At 46.6% G+C, this 20,565-nt stretch overlaps 1 protein-coding gene across 2 annotated transcripts in view; it reads right to left on the reverse strand.

Annotated features, from left to right (window-relative positions):
* Nucleotides 1-5,126, reverse strand: part of rhobtb4 (Rho related BTB domain containing 4) — a 45,797-nt gene extending 40,671 nt beyond the window's left edge. The window contains exon 1 of one of the 2 annotated variants that reach the window (XM_065266897.2): nucleotides 5,024-5,126. The gene's annotated coding sequence lies outside the window, so the exon portion shown is untranslated. Of the gene's footprint in view, nucleotides 1-4,333; nucleotides 4,950-5,023 lie in introns of those variants that run through there. The other variant, XM_065266896.2, reaches the window with a different exon arrangement.
* Between the last annotated feature and the right edge of the window lie 15,439 nt (nucleotides 5,127-20,565).

Genomic DNA, 20,565 nt, shown 5'->3' on the forward strand with positions numbered 1-20,565 from the left:
ATGACAATAGAAACACATGACAGCAGTTAAACTGTCTCTCATTTGTCATACGCTAAATAACCAGAAACGTATTTTGCGCGATGTTATGCTCAAAAAGGGATAGGACATTTAAAGTGTCCAAATGGTGTCTAAATACTGTATGCCACATCTTAGGTATACAAAACTTCACATGAAACAAAAAACAACATATCTGCCAAGTCATAATTCACGATTTATTCATACAAAAGTTACAATAAGCTGCTTTGTATTTTACAGCTACATTGTGCAGATGAATCGTCTTGTCTTTTGTGCTTTGTTATGGAAGGAATTACAGCAGTAAGCAGTTTGCAGTTGTGGGTGTTCCCACTAATGCCACACCAGACACTCCCTGCTCTACAGGGTTTTCCTGCTGACTCACTTGGTGTGTTGGCAGACTATTTCTGTACTGTATATGATTCTAATGAAATGAACAAGTTGGGTGTGTGGTCAATTTGGGATGTGGTTTACAGGCAGTTTAATAGGTTAAGTTGGCTTTGAATCTGCATTGCAGGAGGTAAGAAATAAGGATGGTTGTGTGTTCGCTAGGGTCAATGTGTATGTGTTTCTGTAAATCAGAAATTGTGCAGTGGTAATCTATAATGCAGGCAGTGAATAATCTTTACTAAATTTAGGCTTTAAAATAAAGTGATTGATTTTATGTAATTTCTAACACACCAGATACCAACATACATGCCAATACATTCACACGCTCAGCATACTGTGAACAGGGCCTCCTAATTCTCTTTAAATTAATCCTATAAAAAATTGAGCTTTAGGAAATTGTATTTAGGAAAGTCACAATGTCTTGCACTTTTGTTACTTTTAGGCTTAGAAATTATGCAAGACAAGTTAAGGAAACATGAGACATTTCACCCCTATAAAAAACCTCACTGAACCCACACTTGACCCCGAGTCTTAGTAAGCATAAGCAACTGAGAAATATGTGCTGCTCTGACTGGTGTTGATTTTGGATCTGGTTTTTAAACTAACCCTTCGGAAGCCTCATAAGTCAAAAGAAAACAAACAAACAGTGCAGTTTCTATGTTTATACCATAATATGGAAGTGGCCTGTAACATGCAACCCCCTGTTCCATTACTTTAAGCACATTATTAGCCAATCAGTGAATGGGTCAAGTTTAGGATATGTCTGGGTCAAATTTGATCTTTTGCCAAATATGGTCTTTTGTATGAACTGGAAGAGAGCTTTTTTTCAAATACCTCAAGAGCAAAGAGGGAAAAATTATATTTCATCTACAGTACACTCTAAATGACGTTGGAAATTATTAAAGCAGACATTTTTTTAAATGTGAAATAAATCTTGGGTCTAAAATGTGAAAGAAATCTTTTTCACATGCTTGCATGAGTGGTTTACCAAAACTAAGTTACTGGGTGGTTCTTTATTATTTTCTAGGTTGATAGAAGCACTGGAGACCCAATTATAGCACTTTAACATGGAAAAAGTCCCTTTAATATGTATATAGCTCTACTTTACCAACTTTTACAATCAAGTTGCAGCAGCTTTTAACATCCTAAGACCCGAACTTTGGTTTGGCTTGCATTTTAGATTTCTGATATACGTGGTTAGGAAGAACGAATAAATATAATAACCAAATATATATTTTTTGAACATGAAGCAGTGTAAGTGTCCACGTTTGTGTACAACAGGTTTCAGTTACACAGAATTAAGATGTCCACGTATGTTACCTATTTTTAATTGGAAAAATCCTCAGTAAAGGGTTCTAAACCATAACAACCAGATTTAAAATGAACAGTGTACCCAATCATTACAAACTAAATTTACTCTGTTTTTACATCAGTTGTGTGATAGTATGAAAAATATCGATCTCTGTGGAATTTAAAACAATACTGTAAGATGAAAAACCTACTGTAATGTAGCTTCAGAAGACGATGTCTCTTGTGGTGATGAGCAGTGTTGGGTGACCGAGTTCATGATCCCTAAAAGTGTGGCAATAGTTGTGCAATGCTGTATGCAACTCTATCTGCAGTTTACATGAATCCCAAAGTATACACACAGACGGACAGAGCGCAGAAGAGCAAGGTATTTCAACATCAAGAGGAAGAACAGCAGGAGGACATTACTAAATGATAACAGCTACACTGCATATTCTGTATGCATGTATCTCTCTCTGTGTATGGGACATTCTAACTTGCTACTGCCAATAACAATTTCACAGCAAATCAGTAACATATGGTTTAACCCTTAATATATATCTGATAACCCCACCCTTAAACGACATGTACTGTAAAAGCAAAACTGTGATTCATGTCAATCAGGCATTTCTGACTAAATGGGTGGCTCTTGCCAGGTTAGAGCTGGCAAAAAATACCCAGCCTTTTGCCTGAGTCAAAAGTTTGCCTAAGTATAAGAGCAAAGGCTCTGAATGCTTAATAAGACTGATCAGCACTGTATCATTCATTTTTTTTCTCTTAAGGGTCCCTTTCACCTCAATATATTACTAATAATTAGTTTTTTTTATTTACTCCTCTCTATTCTCCTTTTCAATCACTCTTTTTCTTTGCAGCTGTGACTTATTCAGAACCTCCTTCCCACAACCCCTCGCATGTCTTCTTGAGGATCAACTCTATTCTTTTTCCTCCCATTCCCTCTCTCCCTCTGTTTTCTCCCACTATCGGCCTGCTGTCCTGGCCTCAACTTTCTTTGCACACGGATTCTCCCGTTTCAAAAACAACTGTGAGAGCAGCCAAAACGCAGAGGGAGATAGAGCACTGTACAATGACTGTCTCTCTAAACTGCATTTCTCAGGCACAGACGGACATCATGTGATTTGGGGAAAAGATACATGTTTGTTTTTCAGTTTTTCTCCAAGTTTGTATATGCATATGTGTGTGTGCTTGTATAAATAGGTCAGTTGCTGGCAGTGACCAAGAATGAACAGCATGTGTCTGTGCAATGTCAGACTATTCAGAATGCAGAATTTGCCCTTGTACTTTCTATGTTAATATGTGCTGTGACTGTGAGCATACTTCAGTCATCATCTGAAGTGGCATAACGTGTGGCCTGTATCTGCACATTGCACATCTGTATGTATTCCTAATGGGAATTGGGAATGAATGTGGCTCGGTAAAGAAACAAGTGGAATGCAGAACACCCCTCCCTTTCCTCCTCGTGTCAAGCCATAGGGAGTAAAAGACCAAGTTAAAGATGTTGCTTAACACACTGGCCCCGAGTCTTATATGGCTCCCAGCTGCGTGGAGCTGGCCAGCTCCTTGGTGCTCCAGAGGCCTGGAATGTTTGGAGTGCAGGCGTTCTGAAAAGCTCAAGTCACCAACAACAATCTCGGAGTTGGAATAGAAAGAATGAGAAAGTGACAGAGAGACAAAGGGGAGAGAGAGAGAGAGAGTGAGAGTGGGTGGCAACAAGCTCCACAATGTGCCTCACCCAAACAACAGTGGTTTTAGATCCATGAAGACTAAATGGGTGGAAAACAAATGCATTTGTCATCTTTGGCTTATTCTTGCAGTGGGATATTCTGATTCATTTTGAGTAAGAATACAATAGGTGCAGTGTGGACTTTGACCGGCAGTGAGTGTTTATGCAGCTGTGTGAACTCCCCAAAAATACAACTTATGGGGAAACCATATGAATTACTTTAATAAGTGACGCAGGTCGATTTACCAGAGGTAAATTTGAGAATTGTAAGCATGCCTTAAGTGTACAATCCATATAAATCATTATATGGACTACACATGTGAATTTTTGACACTTGTTGTAGACAAGTCTGTATCTCAAAAATACTGAACTGGCTATTAATGGGCATCAAATCATCAAGAAACGATTGTTGCAAGACCAGAACTCGACAATGATGCCAAATATGTTGCCTAGGTAGGCAGCTCAATCGGTTAGAGACACTGCAGCCAGTGTGTGGCAACAGACCACGTCAAAGTTACTTGTGAACTCTTGAAGAAATCGCTTAAGTTTTAAAGTTGCATTTGATTTGAAGGTGACGGTTAAGACGAACTTCAGTCTTGACATAGACAGTAGGCTATAACATTAACACAGTAGCCTATATAACATTGACTGTTTGGGCACAGGTCATATCTAGCCTATTTAAAGAAAAATATTCAGCAACTTAATAATGACTTCATAATAATGAAGTCTTTATTATAACAAATATCCAAAACAGGAATAACGATTTCAAAACTATCAGAAAAACATTTCCGTTAAACAAGTGCACATATGGGAGAAACCCACTCGAACCAAAAAACATACGACAAAACCCGTAATCACTTATAAACTTTAAAAGAAGTGTTTATAACTGTAAATAACTCTTACCTTGTGTAATTTCACCTCAGGAATTGTTCAGAAATTCAGAAATGCGTTCACTTGCGTTAACTTAAAGAAAAGCAGCTTGGTGTTTCTCCTCCATAAGGAAAAAATAAATAAAAATTGGCGTTTGAAAAAGACGCTGTAGACCCAAAGTTCAGAGATTCTTTAACGGCGGTCCGGGAATCCGAGCTTCGGTTCACAACCTCCTTCAAAACAGAGCAGACGAAATGTGTCCGTGTCGCCGCTTTTACTGAGAGGGTTGATATTGTGGTGCTGATGCAAGTTGTCTAGCTCGTCCTTTTGATTTTGTCACGCCTTTAAAGTGAGATCATTATCTCTTCACTTTCTTTACCACAACTCTGTGCACTTCGGGATATCCTGATATCGCAACGCACATTCCAAAATAGTAAAAGGACCAAAGGACTAACGAAATGTTTTGTTTGCAGCTCTCTTCAGTGTTTTGGGAGTTTAAAAAACTATTAATAAATATTTATTTAAATTGTTGGGCGTATCCTATTTACACCAACGGTCATATTGTAGGGATGGTAACGTTTATTGTCCGTGAACGTGTTTAAGTTGAATATGGGCGGACAAAAAAACTGCATGCTTGTGATTCCTTTGTTTGCTGTAACCCATCCTCCCACCCCGCAAACATGTGAAACTGCCTCTGTCACACATGCAGCGCTGCGTGCTCACCGTATCGACTCCGGTTGCCTTTTGCCCCTGAAGCTCGGGTCGATCTCGCTCTGGCTGTTGTCGTATGCTGTCGAGTCCACTTGCTGTCCTGTCGAATCCACTGACAAGCGCCAGAGTCTGTTAGCAGCATGACGACACTGACAGTCACACTAGCGCCACTCCCATCCATTCATAAAGTGGAGCGCGAGAGCGCGTGGACAACCGCGTGCTGGGTCACCAGCACTAACACGCTGAAATTGTGCAAGTGATGGACAGAAATAAATAGGCTTGGGGAAATGTTTGGTAATGTGGTCATTAATTTGTTTTAAACAAAGAAGGCACCTTTTCAATTTTGGCATTATTATATAGTTTTTTTTTTTTTAAATAAATGCTAATATAGGACTACATATGGCAGGCATTACTGTCAAATAAGTGTATTTACAAACAAATCATGCTTCCACTTACAGTCAGTGGCGTCCTCTACGTGACAGTAAATGTTTACAGTGCCAGAACAAAATAAATAAAAGGAATGTCAATATTTGGCATATAAATATAATTGTTATGATCAAAATATTAAAAAGAGGATGAACACACAATATTGCAAAGGAATTAATTTTACTGTAACTCTAAATGCTGTGAATTATTTAAGTTAACTAGTGGTTGTCCTTTTGAAAACAAAAAGTTACTCTGTACTTCAGCCTAGACAAATGTAACACACAGTAAGCATTACAATGGCTTCCAGCATTTTTCCTAAGTGAGTAAATATTGTATGTCACCTATTTAAGACATAGATGTTTACTGAAAACATCACATAATGTTGATTTGTATAGCTGGATCTGTGTGGCTGATTATTTCTGCTGGACCTGTATAAGTATATAAAGTGAAAATATAATTAAAATTTGGAAATATTTTAATGGGTTCATTTTGATAAAGAAAGGTATTCATCTTCTCTTAGCAAACATAATGAAAAATATGCTTTTATCTTTATAAGAGCTTTTATCTAGGACTATAAGTGTCTATTATGAAATATTTTTTTCAGTAAGTAATATCTTTTAAATAGGTACATATAACATGGAACCACTTGTTAGAGTAGAAAATCCCAAGGTATTTTTTAAATCAACAAATGACTGCAATTCCACTAACAAAGCAATTTTATTTGCTGTTTGCTGTTTCATAATGAATGAGCATCATTAGGTAATGCTGTTTGTTCATTGATCTCAGAACTTTCTAAGAAGTTACCTGATATAACCTTCATCTTCTTAAGTAACATCCATTTAGTTATACTAAATAATTATGGTGCACACTGCTTTTGTTGTGCCAGGTGACCAGAATAGCAGGCTGTTCAAGTTCAAGACACATACCTTTCAATTTAGGTCAGCAACGGCTTGTTTGTATTATTTGGATCCCATTTGGACTTATTTTATTCCTCTTACCTTTAAAGTCATTATATTTCTTTAAATTGAAGTTTTTTATACTTTATAATGTTGTGCCAAATTCATTTTTACTAGGGGAGAGTGGGGTTCAACCTAATGCATTTTGGCTTTGGCTCAATCATAAAAAAATCAGAGTTAGATTAATCATATTTTAACACAAACAACACACACACCGTTGCTACAGATGAACATTTACTTAATGGCAGGCAAGTGCACGATTTTTGAGATTTTCTTAATGAGCTAGTTTATCTCAGAAATATACTTGACCTCATTCTGGGGACCAAATTGTATTTTTGAAATACATTTTTTCCAATTTCTTCCCCCAATCTTATGTCTTCACGTTAGATCTGGTAAGGTCAGTGTTATTTATGGGATCCTAACTGATATTGTCATGGTTACTATTTAGAGTTCAGACAGTTAGGATAGTTAGAGTTTCTGTAATATGGTCCCAGTGCCAGAAAATGTGACCCACTGGTTGGAGGTACATGTGAATAAGTTAGTAAAGATGCAAATAGACCAGGAGATATTTTTAGATCGGTTTATTTAAAAACAAAACAGATGCTGTTCAAACTTAATGACCTAGTTTGGCAATTTCACTAGGTTTTATAGACATTTTGGGATCTGTTCCAAGAAAAAAACTCTTTCATACTTGGCACTACATTAATGTCTGATGTAGGCCAGTATGATGTGTCTAGACTCATCCCTCTCAATTAAGAATCTAAGTGTCACCAAACATCTAAAAAAAAATAATATAGCCTAATATAGAAATTTCCCAACTTACCAAATCCATGTTATTCCAAATATTAAATAAGTATATGGGGTGTTTTTGTGCATAGGCAGTCTGCACTAGCAACAACAACAAATTGTTGCTGATTCCTCTTGGTAACAACCATCCCAGCTGAGTTTTTATTCCAAAGTGTCTTTTCCAGCAGTTTTTCTATCCAACATTATTGATGTACCCGTAGGCACAATCGTAAATAAAGGTGGTTTCAATGCCCCTCTGCTTTGTCCCTGTGTGGTAAAATGCTGATCATTGGAAAGACCTTGCGTAGGCTCCGGCTGATTCTAACAAAGCAAAGCCTGACCAAAGCCATAGCCACATGAAAGACCAAGCCTGCATAGATCAGTTTCTCTCAGCAACTCTCTGTGTCCCTGGCACTAAAACGGCAGAGCCCATAATAACTTGTTTTCTGTGGCATAGAGCCGTGCCATTCTCCTCACTGATCCATTTTACAAAAGCCCAATACAAAGGTGCCAATTGAGCTTGAACAATTACCCACAAAAGCTGTTATTTACATAGATTCTGTCCCCCGGCCCAACCCCTCTACCCCCCCAATAAAAAAAAAATGCCCAGTGGTGAGTTGATCTCTCCTCACTGTTGTCAGATCACTTGTGCCTCCAATCACAGCTAGAGTGTCAGGGTCCGGCCATTGTATCCTGTTTAATATTGTGTCTTGTCAGTATGGCTGGGTTCTGACAGTCCCATGTCTTATGTGAAGGCTCATGATCTTGTGTTTAGAGTCATGTGCCTTCGGTGTCTTGTCTCCTGACCCCGCCCCCTTGTTCTCCCTGTTAATTGTTTAATCATTAGTTCATTCCCATCACCTGTTCCTCCCTTGTTATCTTGTTTAGTTTTTGCTATTTAAACCCCTTTGTGTCCATGGTCCTGGGCTGATTCATTTTGTACTGTTTGTGTATTCTAGTTGTGTATTATTAGAGTCAAGTATCTAGTCTAGTCTAGTTTTCATGTCAAGTCTAGTGTTAAGTCTCTGTCGTACGTTGTTTAATGCTGTTTGCCCCCACGTGGGCTTTGTTTTGTCTTGTTGTTCATTAAAGTCTTTTGTTTAACCCTTCATCGTCTGCTATTGGGTTCATCTGTCCAAACCCTGAAAGAATGAATCAGCCACAATTGAACCCAGCGATGGTGTCGGGGTCAGCTGCAACACCTCCTATTTCTGTTCTGCTGCCAGTCGCGGTGCGCCCTGTCCCAGATTGGTTGACCGAGAGGATCTGTGTGCGGCTCTTTGCTGAACTTTGGAGGGCCGCCGTTGAGTTCGATCCGGACCTTGAGGGGTTGGCTGCCTTGTCCGGTCCAATCCTCGGATTGGCCGCTGTTCGGTTTGCCTCAGCTCATGGGATGGCCGAGCCCACGCAGTCCGCGCCACCAACACATCCGTCAGCGCATGAGCCACAGCCGTCAGCGCATGAGCCACAGCCGTCAGCGCATGAGCCACAGCCGTCAGCGCATGAGCCACAGCCGTCAGCGCATGAGCCACAGCCGTCAACGCATGAGCCACAGCCGTCAGCGCATGAGCCACAGCCGTCAGCGCATGAGCCACAGACGTCAGCGCATGAGCCACAGCCGTCAGCGCATGAGCCACAGCCGTCAGCGCCCAAACCCCCTTGGACTGTTTGTCTTGTATACCCAGTGGACTCATGTGTGTGATTTAGTTTTGCATTGTTTTATCTTGTTTTTTCCAGCACCTTGTTATTTTATATTTTTATGTGTTTGTATCCTTGTCCTGTAGTATCTGTGATGTTCTTGGTCTTGTGTGTTCCCTTGGGGACGCCAGGTGGCGTCCCTTTAGGAGGGGGTACTGTCAGGGTCTGGCCATTGTATCCTGTTTTATATTGTGTCTTGTCAGTATGGCTGGGTTCTGACAGTCCCATGTCTTATGTGAAGGCTCATGATCTTGTGTTTAGAGTCATGTGCCTTCGGTGTCTTGTCTCCTGACCCCGCCCCCTTGTTCTCCCTGTTAATTGTTTAATCATTAGTTCATTCCCATCACCTGTTCCTCCCTTGTTATCTTGTTTAGTTTTTGCTATTTAAACCCCGTTGTGTCCATGGTCCTGTGCTGATTCATTTTGTACTGTTTGTGTATTCTAGTTGTGTATTATTAGAGTCAAGTATCTAGTCTAGTTTTCATGTCAAGTCTAGTGTTAAGTCTCTGTCGTACGTTGTTTAATGCTGTTTGCCCCCACGTGGGCTTTGTTTTGTCTTGTTGTTCATTAAAGTCTTTTGTTTAACCCTTCATCGTCTGCTATTGGCTTCATCTGTCCAAACCCTGACATAGAGTTGAGATCACTGAGCTCAAATTGCACAATACGTAAAAATATCAGATTTTATATAAAGAAATAAAGCTTTACAAAAAGTTATAATATTAGGAGCCAACACTTTATCTTGCTTAAAGGGATAGTTCGGCCAAAGATGATATTAAACCCATGATTTACTCACCCCCAAGCGGCCCGAGTTGCATATGTCCATCGTTTTTCAGACAAACACATTTTCGGATATTTTAGAAAATGTTTTAGATCTTTCAGTTGATTAAATGTAATGTTACGGGGTCCACGACCTTCAAGTCCAAAAAAAGTGCGTCCATCCTTCACAAAATAAATCCAAACGGCTCCAGGATGATAAAGGTCTTCTGAGGGTAATCCACGCGGTGTTGTTATAGAAATATCTGTCACAGGTGACGTTTTGAACGAACGACGGGCGGAACCCGGCTTCCACATTTTGTATGAACGACGGGCGGAAGCCGGCTTCCACATTTCATTTCCGGGGTTTCCCCGAAGTCAAATTAAGCCTGATTGCGCGCAGGTGGGGATAATTTGCACAGCGATCGCTGGTAGGCTGACGAGGGGAAGAGCCAGCATATAAAAAGACCTTTGTAGACATCAAACGGGGTGCTGGTGGTATACTTTGTGTACGCTGTGTTGCTGCTTTGCAGACGGACCACGCTGGTTGGATCGCTCTCCTGGGGAAGAGAGGAAGAGACAATCAGCTGACGAAGGAATATTGTGGAGTTTCAGTGAGAAAGAGTGGACACAGAGCCATCAAGAACGCAGTGAACCGAGGTTATTGGAAACAAAGCGTGAGTAACCGTGGTGGTACTTATCTGTACATAACTTGTATGAAGAGTTGTCCTGGTGTGTGCTTTTTTGCGTTTCTTGAGGTCCCTGGCCCCACTGGAGAGGAAAGCGTGGGTGAGCTGCGGGTTGACCGGAAGCACGGACGACGCACCGTTTACCAGTAAGTCAGTGGCCCTGTGGGAAAAAGGAAGTGCAGGTGAGCCAGGGGAGTGATAACCAACACGCCGGGCCTGTGAACATCACATATCTCTCCCTCAATTGTGATCCAGTTGTTACCCAACCATCCTCTCGAGGTCGTCGTAGTCAGGTGGCAAGGACGATCTAAAATTCACGTGAAATTGTATAAGAGTGCTGTGGGTGAGTTTCACTGATTGATGGTGTTTACGCTTTACTTGCTGTGTATATGCTGTGCTTGTAGCGTTCAAACTGCCGAGCCTCCGACGAGTCACGAGAGGACGACATCCGTTGTGGCCTGAGTCCTACAGAGAGAGAGAAAACCAAGCCCTGTGCCCGGGGTGTGACAACGAGAGCTTCGTTTGTACACAGAACAGACAGTGGTAGAACACAGTGAGTAGTATCAAGTGTGTACCGTGTGGATTGTGGGTCGTAACGGTGTGTGTACTGACCTCGTCAACAGAAGCTTGTGGTGAACGGAGCCTCGACGAAAGTTCGCCCCAGCTCGTGACCCCGGTCGTGGAAGAAGGAGGGGGAGTTTGGGAAGCGTTCGGCTCCGGTCATCGGACTCACTAGTCCCTACGACGCCCGGACAGCCATACTGGAAGGGCGAAGGAATACGGTACACTGACACTGTAGCAAAATCCACTGTATGTAGCAACTATCTACCTGAACCCAGTGAAGCTTTGTGTGGGAACGAGGATCCCCGGCACTGTGAGTAACGCCACCTGTGAAATAAACCTGTTCTGTGTTTATAGTAACTACCTACCTGAAACCAGTGAAGCTTTGTGTGGGAACGAGGATCCCCCGGCACTGTGAGTAACGTAACCTGTGAAATAAACCTGTTCTGTGCTTATAGTAACTACCTACCTGAAACCAGTGAAGCTTTGTGTGGGAACGAGGATCCCCCGGCACTGTGAGTAACGTAACCTGTGAAATAAACCTGTTCTGTGCTTATAGTAACTACCTACCTGAAACCAGTGAAGCTTTGTGTGGGAACGAGGATCCCCCGGCACTGTGAGTAACGTAACCTGTGAAATAAACCTGTTCTGTGCTTATAGTAACTACCTACTTGAAACCAGTGAAGCTTTGTGTGGGAACGAGGATCCCCCGGCACTGTGAGTAACGCAACCTGTGAAATAAACCTGTTCTGTGCTTATAGCAACTACCTACCTGAAACCAGTGAAGCTTTGTGTGGGAACGAGGACCCCCCGGCACTGTGAGTAATGTAACCTGTGAAATAAACCTGTGCTGTGCTTATAGCAACTACCTACCTGAACTAGTGGAGCTCTGTGTGGGAACGAGGATCCCCCGGCCTTGTGAGTAACGCCACCTGTGAACTAAACCTGTACTGTGCTTACAGCAACTACCTACCTGAACCAGTGAAGCTCTGTGTGGGAACGAGGATCCCCCGGCACTGTGAGTAACACAACCTGTGGGATAAACCGGTGCTGTGATTATAGCAACTACCTACCTGCATCAGTGAAGCTCTGTGTGGGAACGAGGATCCCCCAGTACTGTGAGTAGCAAAGGAGTACTTACCCTGGTCTGACTGTGTTTGATTCTGCCTCCAGGAGAAGCGGAGCGCGCCACGGATTGCTGGGCCAGAGCCCCGGTCCCCAGTCTTTTCCCCAAGTGGCCCTGGAGGCAAAGAAGAGCCACATTAGTTTTAAGTTTCCCTTTTTCCCTTCCCCCTTTTCCCTTTTTAAATATTTAATAAAGTTTGTTTTAATAGTAGTATACTCGTCTGTCTGGTCATTGGGGTGGTCTTGGGAAACTCCTCGAGGTGGAAGAGTTAAGAGGGGTGTGACCCTTTAGTCTATTTGGGTCCGCCTCGGGGTGTGACAGATTTGGCGTAGTCGGCAGGGCTCCACCTCGAGTTGAGCGACCAAGGCCCTCCAATGGCCGACGACGAGTTGCCCGAAGCCCCGCCCCGTGTTGTGCCTGAAAGGCCAGAAACCCCACCCCGTGTTGTGCCTGAAAGGCCAGAAACACCACCCCGTGTCATGCCCGTGTTCCTGGGAAACCCCTGGGTGCAGAAGTATACTGGGGTCGAGTCCGAGGTTCATTTAACTGAGTGGAGGGCCCAGATTGAGTATTTGGCCGGCCTTCAGGGGCTGAGCGCCAGTCAACAACAGCAATTCGTATTAAACTCACTAGGAGGAGAAGCCCGGCGAGAAGTACAAGCTGCCCCCGAAGCCGTTCGAGCCACCGCCCAGACCATATTCCACTTCCTCACCGAGCAGTATGGTGATACCACCCCTGTGGCCGTCCTGAGGTCGCAGTTCTTTAATTACAAGCAGGGCCCACACCAGTCTGTTCGAGCCTTTGCCCTGAAGCTGCGCGAGCAGTATACGCGCCTACAGCGACGACGAGATCATGGGTTGGGAGATGAGGAGACCCTGCTAAGGGACCAGTTCCTGTTAGGGCTACGGGAGGGCCCCCTACGTCAAAGCCTCCGAGTACAGTTTAGAAGAGACCCTGAACTTACGTTTGATGATCTGAAGAAGGAGGCTATGGCCTTGGAAGGTGACCATGCAGAAGTAAAGGAGGCCCCCGTATGTGCAGCAGTGAGTGGCCCGGCGGCAGCCTCGGAGGTATCAGACTGGAAACAAACATTGAAGATGGAGCTCCTAAAAGACGTGCGAGATCAGATGGCCGAGCTAACTAAGGCCCTGGTAGGGGAACTGCGCCTAGGGCCGGGAAGGAAAGAAGAAGGGCCCGCCCCCCGAGAACGGACGTGCTCTGATCGGGGCCGAGATGGGATGAGGCGGCCCTGGCAGGCGAGTCGGCCCAGGTTCGAGTGGGACGAGCAAGGGAGGGCCATTTGCAATCGGTGTGGGACCGCAGGGCATGTGAGTAGGCAGTGCGGACCACGAAGAGCCTCCGAGGGGGGTTTTTAAGACGACCGGCCACAGTGGGTCATGTGGTCGGCGCCCCCCAAAGTGACCCCCATAGAAGAATGGAACCCAAGGATGGGATGATTGGGCTTAGCCCAACAGTGGAGGCCCAGGTATGTGGCACCATGGTGCGCTGTCTCGTTGACACTGGTTCCCAGGTCACCTTATTCTCCGAGAGCTTGTCCCATGAGCTATTTGGGGCCTACCCTGCACACAAGGCTGAAGCGCCCTGGCTTACCCTGAAGGGGGCGAACGGCTTAGAGATCCCCTACATCGGCTATCGACTTACCGACTTCGAACTGTATGGAGTACGAGTTCCGCAGAAGGGGGTCATCATCGTACAGGACCACTGCCTCGGCCGCCATCGAGCCCTCCTGGGTATGAATGTTCTCTCGGAGTGTTGGGAGGAGCTATTTCGGGCTAGGCCCGTTCAGACAATACCGAGGGCCGAGCGGCCAGGCTGGGAACGAGTAGTGGCCGACTGCAGGCGAGTGCAGCTGGCTAAGAACCAAGATGGCCGAGAAGAGGTTGGTCGAGTAGCATGTCGATTTGCATTGTCAGTGCCAGCAGAAAGCGAAGCCATAGTGTGGGCCAGGGTGCCACAACAGCGTCGAGGCTCTGAGAGCTGGGTGTTGGTTGAACCTCACGAAGACTGCACACAGGTGAGGGTGGCCCGAGGACTGACGGTGGTGCGACGAGGCCGAGTGCCGGTAAAGGTCTGTAACGAAAATCCCTACCCAGTACACTTACACAAGCACCAGCGGCTGGTGACGGTGACGTCGGTCGAGGGACATCAGGTGCGGGATAAGGAAGATGTGAGTTTCCGGCGAGTGCACCCTGCAGTTGTTGAGGTAGCACAAACGCAAGCAGAAGGAGCATCTAGGATGAGGGAGAAAAAGGTACCGGCCCATTTGACAGGGGACTCCTTACGAGGAGAGGACCTGGAACAGGAACAGGCAGAAGAGCTGCGGAAGTTACTGGAGAGATGGCAACACGTGTTTTCTACCCATGATGAAGACTATGGTTGTACGACGGTAATACGACACAGCATCCCTACGGGAGAAGCTGCACCGAGTCGGGAGCGGTATCGGCCGATACCCCCCACCTTATACACAGAAGTGAGAACTCTCCTACAAGGTATGCTGGAGCAGGGGATTGTGCGGGAAAGCAGCAGCCCATGGGCGGCACCTATAGTACTGGTCCAGAAAAAGACGGGGGCTTGGAGGTTCTGTGTGGACTATAGGAAGCTGAACCAACTGACCAAGAAAGATGCGTTCCCCCTGCCTCGTATTGAGGACTCGCTGACAAGCCTGACCAAGTCTGCATGGTATTCCACCTTGGATTTGGCCAGCGGGTACTGGCAGGTACCGGTTGAGGAACGGGACCGAGAGAAGACCGCCTTTACAACGCCATTTGGTCTTTTTGAGTGGGACCGGATGCCCTTCGGTCTTTGCAACGCTCCCGCCACCTTCCAGAGACTGATGCAACGATGCTTGGGAGGTCAGTTGATGGAATCTGTACTAGTATACCTTGATGATGTGATTGTGTATTCCCCAGACTTCGAGACTCACCTGCAACACCTGGAAAAGGTGTTTCGAGAGATGGAGAGGTACGGACTGAAATTACAACCAGAAAAGTGCCACCTGCTGCGCCGTAAGGTGCAGTTCTTGGGACACGTGGTGAGTGCGGCTGGCGTGGCCGTTGACCCCGGGAAGGTATCTGCGGTTCGGGACTGGGAGGCCCCTAGGACTGTAAGGCAAGTGAGATCGTTCCTAGGCTTTGTAGGGTACTACCGGCGATTTATCAAGGGGTTTTCAAAGATTGCCAAACCCTTGAACCAGTTACTGGTCGGGACCGGGCGACCACGAGGGCGAGGATCCCCTACGGTGGAGTGGACCACAGAGTGTGAGACCGCCTTTAGGGTTCTGAAGCAAGAATTATTACAAGCCCCGATTTTGGCATATGCTGACTTCTCCCAACCATTCTTACTTTATACAGATGCCAGCAACCTGGGCCTGGGAGCGGTGCTCGCACAGAAACAGGATGGAGTGGAACGGGTGATCGCCTACGCTAGTCGGAGTCTCCACCCTGCTGAAAGAAATGATGCCAATTACAGTTCCTTCAAGCTTGAACTGCTGGCGCTAAAATGGGCCTTGAGTGAGAAATTCAAGGATTACCTCTGGGGAGCCAAGGTAACCGTGGTCACTGATAATAACCCTCTGGTACATTTGCAGACGGCCCGGTTGGGAGCAGTGGAACAGCGATGGGTGGCACAGCTGGCAAATTACGACTACCAGCTGCAGTACCGTCCGGGGCGGGAGCACACCAACGCCGATGCCCTTTCCCGGTTGCCAGCAAGGGAAGACTCGAGGGGCCCGGCCCCACTCGAAGGAGAACAAGCGGAAGAAGGACTGATGATTGGGGTAGTGGAGGCGCCTGGGAGCCAACAGGAGGCAGCGCCCGTAAGTTGGGGATGGGACCCCCAGCGTTGGAAGGCTAGGCAGCAGGAGGATCAGGAGCTGCGGAATCTGGGCGAGTGGCTCAGGCAGGCTCGGCGACCGACCCCCGCCGAGAGACAAGCCCAGACAGAGGTGGGTCGAAAAATACTGGGACAGTGGGAGAGATTGACATTGAGAGAAGGTGTGTTGTGTAGGAACATTCGGGACCCAGGGACCGAAGAGGAGGTTAGCCAGATCGTGGTACCGGCCAGCCAAGTTCGGGCACTGCTGGAGGCATACCACGACCAGATGGGACATCAGGGGCAGGAGCGCACCGTGTCGTTGCTACGCCGACACTTCTATTGGCCAGGGATGGAGATTTCTGTGAGTACGTTCATTCAAGCATGTCCCCGATGCACTCTGTTTAAATCCCGGCAGGAACCTCGAGCACCGATGGTCCCGATTCACGCAAAGGCCCCCCTCCACATTGTGGCGATGGACTATCTGACCCTGAGTCGTCCCAAGGACCGTTACCAGAACATCTTAGTCGTAACCGACTTGTTTACCAAGTACGCCTGGGCTATTCCCACTCTCGACCAGACGGCAAGTACCACGGCCACGGCGCTATGGCGGGCGGTCTTCCAGCCATTTGGGTGCCCTGAGTTCCTGCACTCGGATCAGGGCCCAAATTTCGAGTCCCGTATAATCCGAGAACTATGCCAGCTGTACGGGTGTATAAAGACCCATACGACCTCGTACCACCCCCAAGGAAACGGAGGATGTGAGCGCTTCAACCAGACCCTGTTGAACCTTCTGGGAACTCTGGACCAGAGACGCCAGGATGATTGGGTGAGTGCTTTACCGAACTTGCTACAAGCCTATAATAACAGCGTACACAGTACAACGGGGTATGCCCCCACGTACTTAATGTTTGGGAGACACATTCGCTTGCCCACAGATCTCCTATTGGGAACATCGGGAGGTGAGAGAGAAGGGAACGTGACCGAGTGGGTGGGACGACACCACCACCGTCTCCACTTTGCCTACGAACAGGTCAATAAGGGGATCCAGGCAGCCGGGGAAAAGAACAAGCGGTTGTATGATAGGACGGCGCGGGATGCTCCCCTGCTCCCTGGAGAAAGGGTACTAGTCCGGGACAATCGGCGACTAGGTAGAGGCAAGCTGAGTGATCGGTGGGAGGCGAGGCCGTACATTGTGCAATGGCAGCAGAGACCGGGGCAGCCGGTATACACGATCCGGCCAGAAGGGAAGCCTGGACCGGATCCGGTGGTTCATCGGAACATGATCCGCCCTTGTCCAAACTATCCCCCGCTAGTCACAGAGGTGGCTCCTAAGGAGCCAGAGACTGCTGCCCCCTGGTACGGAGGGTGGATCATCTTTCCAAGAGGCCCGGCGGAGGGGCCGGCCCGAGTGGCCCCAAGGGAGCCTGAGAACTTACCTGTCGTAGTGGATCCAGCGAACGACGTAGCCCCAGAGGCTCCAGGAGAGCCGGACAACTTACCTGCCGAAGGAGCCCCAGAGGCCCCAGGAGAGCCGGATGATTTACCTGCGGAAGAAGCCCCAGAGCCCCTACCACAACGCCCCCAGCGGGAAACCCGGGGGCGGCCGCCCATCCGATATGGAGAGTGGGTCACAGGAAGCGGTTCTAGGGAATAGAACCATTTCGGCGGGGGAGGATGTCACAGGTGACGTTTTGAACGAACGACGGGCGGAACCCGGCTTCCACATTTTGTATGAACGACGGGCGGAACCCGGCTTCCACATTTCATTTCCGGGGTTTCCCCGAAGTCAAATTAAGCCTGATTGCGCGCAGGTGGGGATAATTTGCACAGCGATCGCTGGTAGGCTGACGAGGGGAAGAGCCAGCATATAAAAAGACCTTTGTAGACATCAAACGGGGTGCTGGTGGTATACTTTGTGTACGCTGTGTTGCTGCTTTGCAGACGGACCACGCTGGTTGGATCGCTCTCCTGGGGAAGAGAGGAAGAGACAATCAGCTGACGAAGGAATATTGTGGAGTTTCAGTGAGAAAGAGTGGACACAGAGCCATCAAGAACGCAGTGAACCGAGGTTATTGGAAACAAAGCGTGAGTAACCGTGGTGGTACTTATCTGTACATAACTTGTATGAAGAGTTGTCCTGGTGTGTGCTTTTTTGCGTTTCTTGAGGTCCCTGGCCCCACTGGAGAGGAAAGCGTGGGTGAGCTGCGGGTTGACCGGAAGCACGGACGACGCACCGTTTACCAGTAAGTCAGTGGCCCTGTGGGAAAAAGGAAGTGCAGGTGAGCCAGGGGAGTGATAACCAACACGCCGGGCCTGTGAACATCACATATCTCTCCCTCAATTGTGATCCAGTTGTTACCCAACCATCCTCTCGAGGTCGTCGTAGTCAGGTGGCAAGGACGATCTAAAATTCACGTGAAATTGTATAAGAGTGCTGTGGGTGAGTTTCACTGATTGATGGTGTTTACGCTTTACTTGCTGTGTATATGCTGTGCTTGTAGCGTTCAAACTGCCGAGCCTCCGACGAGTCACGAGAGGACGACATCCGTTGTGGCCTGAGTCCTACAGAGAGAGAGAAAACCAAGCCCTGTGCCCGGGGTGTGACAACGAGAGCTTCGTTTGTACACAGAACAGACAGTGGTAGAACACAGTGAGTAGTATCAAGTGTGTACCGTGTGGATTGTGGGTCGTAACGGTGTGTGTACTGACCTCGTCAACAGAAGCTTGTGGTGAACGGAGCCTCGACGAAAGTTCGCCCCAGCTCGTGACCCCGGTCGTGGAAGAAGGAGGGGGAGTTTGGGAAGCGTTCGGCTCCGGTCATCGGACTCACTAGTCCCTACGACGCCCGGACAGCCATACTGGAAGGGCGAAGGAATACGGTACACTGACACTGTAGCAAAATCCACTGTATGTAGCAACTATCTACCTGAACCCAGTGAAGCTTTGTGTGGGAACGAGGATCCCCCGGCACTGTGAGTAACGCCACCTGTGAAATAAACCTGTTCTGTGCTTATAGTAACTACCTACCTGAAACCAGTGAAGCTTTGTGTGGGAACGAGGATCCCCCGGCACTGTGAGTAACGTAACCTGTGAAATAAACCTGTTCTGTGCTTATAGTAACTACCTACCTGAAACCAGTGAAGCTTTGTGTGGGAACGAGGATCCCCCGGCACTGTGAGTAACGTAACCTGTGAAATAAACCTGTTCTGTGCTTATAGTAACTACCTACTTGAAACCAGTGAAGCTTTGTGTGGGAACGAGGATCCCCCGGCACTGTGAGTAACGCAACCTGTGAAATAAACCTGTTCTGTGCTTATAGCAACTACCTACCTGAAACCAGTGAAGCTTTGTGTGGGAACGAGGACCCCCCGGCACTGTGAGTAATGCAACCTGTGAAATAAACCTGTGCTGTGCTTATAGCAACTACCTACCTGAACTAGTGGAGCTCTGTGTGGGAACGAGGATCCCCCGGCATTGTGAGTAACGCCACCTGTGAACTAAACCTGTACTGTGCTTACAGCAACTACCTACCTGAACCAGTGAAGCTCTGTGTGGGAACGAGGATCCCCCGGCACTGTGAGTAACACAACCTGTGGGATAAACCGGTGCTGTGATTATAGCAACTACCTACCTGCATCAGTGAAGCTCTGTGTGGGAACGAGGATCCCCCAGTACTGTGAGTAGCAAAGGAGTACTTACCCTGGTCTGACTGTGTTTGATTCTGCCTCCAGGAGAAGCGGAGCGCGCCACGGATTGCTGGGCCAGAGCCCCGGTCCCCAGTCTTTTCCCCAAGTGGCCCTGGAGGCAAAGAAGAGCCACATTAGTTTTAAGTTTCCCTTTTTCCCTTCCCCCTTTTCCCTTTTTAAATATTTAATAAAGTTTGTTTTAATAGTAGTATACTCGTCTGTCTGGTCATTGGGGTGGTCTTGGGAAACTCCTCGAGGTGGAAGAGTTAAGAGGGGTGTGACCCTTTAGTCTATTTGGGTCCGCCTCGGGGTGTGACATATCCATATTTAAAACTTAATTAACGTAAATAACTACCTTAGTCAAATAACTGCCATCTTAGTCACGTCCACATTCAGGATGAACGCAGCCTACGGAGGCTACTCTGCTGCTGCTCTGTGCCCCCGCCCTCCGAATTTGTCATACGTCACTAAGAAAAGTGCGTACACTACGCTAATACTCTCTCCTGAATACAGATGAGTCTAAGATGGCGGCGCTACCGGAAGGTAGTTATTTACGTTAATAAAGTTTTAAATATGGATATTTCTACAACAACACCGCACGGATTACCCTCAGAAGACCTTGGTTTATCATCCTGGAGCCGTTTGGATTTATTTTGTGAAGGATGGATGCACTTTTTCGGACTTGAAGGTCGTGGACCCCGAAACATTACATTTAATCAACTGGAAGATCTAAAACATTTTCTAAAATATCCGAAAATGTGTTTGTCTGAAAAACGATGGACATATGCAACTCGGACAGCTTGGGGGTGAGTAAATCATGGGTTTAATATCATTTTTGGCCAAACTATCCCTTTAATGTTATCTTCAAATTGTTCATTGGTAAATAATAAATCACATAAAGAATAATCAATGACGGGCTGTTGAATTATACCAAAAAAATGCACACCCAAAGTGGTAATGCGGCACGACAATGCATTATTTTCGAATACTTAAAGGACCGGGGTCAATTATTCCACTTATACCACGAACATTGCTCTGG

The sequence above is a fragment of the Paramisgurnus dabryanus genome, chromosome 5, assembly GCF_030506205.2.
Source record: "Paramisgurnus dabryanus chromosome 5, PD_genome_1.1, whole genome shotgun sequence".
Classification (NCBI taxonomy): Eukaryota; Metazoa; Chordata; class Actinopteri; order Cypriniformes; family Cobitidae; genus Paramisgurnus; species Paramisgurnus dabryanus.